This window comes from Mesitornis unicolor, unplaced genomic scaffold, assembly GCF_000695765.1.
Source record: "Mesitornis unicolor isolate BGI_N332 unplaced genomic scaffold, ASM69576v1 scaffold26826, whole genome shotgun sequence".
Lineage (NCBI taxonomy): Eukaryota > Metazoa > Chordata > Aves > Mesitornithiformes > Mesitornithidae > Mesitornis > Mesitornis unicolor.
Genome location: NW_010192066.1, coordinates 2,605 through 6,067, shown reverse-complemented (window position 1 = coordinate 6,067; position 3,463 = coordinate 2,605).

Below are 3,463 nucleotides of genomic sequence, written 5' to 3'. Positions count from 1 at the left end.
CACACCCTAGACAGAAATAAATAAATAGAAATCAAATATATAATTAGCATTCGATAATAAAAACACTGTTTTGCCTGCCAACTGGCTGGTAAAACCCTGCCTTGCCTCTCATCCTGCCATGTGCAAACACAGCACACAGCTGAACACGCTGGTCTTCTATTTGCAGCTACACCAGTAACAGCAAATTGCTACACATTTCCAGTGGGAGTATAATCACCACACACCAGAGTACTTCACTACTTATGATTGAACAAATCCTCTGAAATTACAGTAATTCCAGTTTCTTTGGAAAATATAAAGGAGAATTCAGGTTTTTCTGAAGACTGTCTTATGATTCCAGTCTTACCATCTCAGTTAAGAAAGACAAACCCACACCCAACTGGATGACTGCACTTTTCACACTTCAGACAATGCTGCTCAACTCACAGCTTCTCAGAGAAGAACCGAACTAATGAGTGCTAAATCTCTTCTTAAATACAGGCCCACCTTTGAGTTGAAAAACTCAGAATTATTATTCCAGGCTGCCCTAGCTCCTTTACAGCGACAGTGATTGCATCCTTGTCACTGCATTTATTTCTTTCGTTTTGCTGCACAATGTCAAGGACAAAGTATAAGCGCTGCGAGAACGACTGCTTTCACATTTTCTTGCTTGCAAATTCGTTTCCCCTTAATACTGTAAGACTCAAAGCACACTTCTATGTATAACAGTCCCTACCTTTTAAACTGATAAACCATGTATTTAAAGATCTGAACAATTTCCTACTGGGTTACCACATCTTTAATTACAGGAAAGAAAAGAGAGGATTCTTGACATTGACTACTTCTGACTTTATGCACAAATGCTACGTAAGCACATTCAAGGTTTATTTACATAATACCTTTAATGCAAGAACTGCATAACAAATATTGAAGCTCCCAGCTTAAAAAACTTTACCATGCAAGTTAAATATGTAGGAGGAAGAAATCCATGAAGGATAAGGAAGCAAACATCAGTTATAACAGAAGCAGAATCCTGAGAACATGACAGCAGCTAACAGGACTTTCCCACTGGCCTAAATACTTTCGCTCATATTCACATTGATGTAAAATATGGCATCTTTACTTCAAACCCTTAGGAAACCGTCAGCTGCGCTGTTTTGACTGCTGAGAATCTCGAGAGTCCGAACGTGCAAAGATCAGACAGTGGGGAAACAAACGTCGTGTACGGGGGAAGATGAGCAATCCCTATTTGTGCAGTTCCATATTAGCATAACATTTTCCTCAATATTGTTTGCTTTGCCAACACAGATAAGTTTCTTTTACTTCTGTATGAAAATAGGCCATCGTATTAAGAGCTTTACTGCTGGCTCTTTAGAGCATGAACACTTCCCTGCAATAAAGAAACCACTTGCTCTTATGTCTGCCAAGCAGTGCACAGTATCGTGCATACCCTAAAACATAAAGCCATCCACTACCTGCAGAAGATACTATTTGTCATTAACCTAAATCTTAAACTGTGCTACACACCCACACCCAGGTCTTGACAACAGTTCTACATGAGTAAGTCTATCCACATTAGTTTGTAAACCAGCACCAAAACCTCAAATACTTCACCCTGTATTAGACAGTCCACGCTATTTAGAAATAAATTTAGAATGGTCTGTGCAGCCAGCAGCTAACACTACCATTTCAGCAAATGGTCGAGCATTCTCAGCTAAAGAGCTCCAGAGATCCAGTTCATATATCACAACTACATGAACTATACAGGTAACTTCTGCTGAAGAGAATATATGGATGAAATATACTTCATGGTGCAAGTTATCTGCATGCTGGACCCTTTCCTTTATCCTAGGAAACAGTTTATATACTGGTCTGGGGTTCAGCAAGGAGCTCTTATTCTAGGAGTCCTGCAAAATTATTCCTTTCACACACGTCCCTCTTTCTGGAAGGGGTAAATAGGAGGGCGACAACAAAATATAAACCAATTAAAAATACATATTATGAGCTTTATTTCCATTACAGAACTGCTAGCACTAAGGGAGTTTATACATTATTTTCTTGTCCTCCAAATTAGAAGTGATGCGTACCACTAGTGCGTTTGTATTCCAAACCTGTCCGTGCTGGGAAGTAATGCCAGCCCAATTTAAACTAGTTCTTTCAAACTAGGATGGGATGGGAAGATTGCATCATCCTTAGAAGAAGTATATCAGAAAAAAATCAAATATAATTAGTAAATAAATGCTTACAGTAATGACCTTTGTGGAAAATGAACAGAAATGAAGGCAGGGAAACAAAGAAAAAGAGGCAACAGCAAAGACTGGGCAAGAGCTGTCCTTGCAGAACAGATTTACTGGGGGAGGTAAACAGAAAGCTGTACAGGGAAGACTTTCTTGTCTTTTAGAAGATACTGACGTTATATTTATTCTTCATCTAACCCAACAAAACAATCTCGTGGACATTAGTTTAAAGCAGTGGGTAGGACTGGTTTTCCTCCACCCGCAGTACTTCATCAGAAACATGTGCCCTGCCTACAGGAAGTCTGATTTTGTTGAGTAGAAGAACCACTGACAAAAAACTGAAAACACCACACTGGCTAGTAATCCACCTAACAAATCCACCTTCCTGCCCTTTTACTTGTGCCAAAGACAACCAGATTTTTTTCTTCTGCTAGATTTTTAAGTAATAACTAAAGCTCAGAATTTAAGTGTCTCAAAATAAGTTTAAAAACAAATGTATGAGTTGTGGAAGGCATACAAGCCTTCACACTTAGCACTTTTTAAAGAAAACAAAACAAAAAAGGAGTATTTCTGCTTTGCAGTACACAAAACGCTTAGCAAAGACTGTGCAGCTATAGATACTATCAGGTCTTCTAGGAAAACAAGGAGTTCAAAAAACAGACATACTTATATTTACATACTGATGTAAAATTCTGTCTGGAAAGCACAGGTTACAATTTTAAAATCTCACAAATGCCAAGTATATGCTGAAGTCCCATTCACTCACCTACATAATTTATTAGGAATGCAGATAGCATACACAGCTCCTTTGGTAGCAAAATCTGACGAAGGGCAGCATGCCCTTACCTCTATGCCCTTCCACCAGCAGGTGAAACACATCCGTATCAGATGTATCCTTGATCTAAAAGAACCTGTTCTTAATTTTTGCAAGTATTCTTGACTCACACCAGAAGCAGCATTGGAAAGCCAGTGAGTAACAGTGTAACATACTTAAGAGGAACACATAAGAAAGTTGTATTCTATCTTGTATTCTTGTTTGCAGCTTTAGAAAGGTCATTAAAAATCCTGGCTAATGTGATACTGAGTGACCTGCCACCAGCAATGCAGTTCCGCAAACACTGGACACCAACATAAGTGAATGAGAAACAAATCAGTGCCCCCTGCTGTTTATTCTCACCCTTACTCGGCTTTTTTTTGAGTCAGCATAAACATTTACCTCGCCACATAATCAACTCAGTGTGGAAACT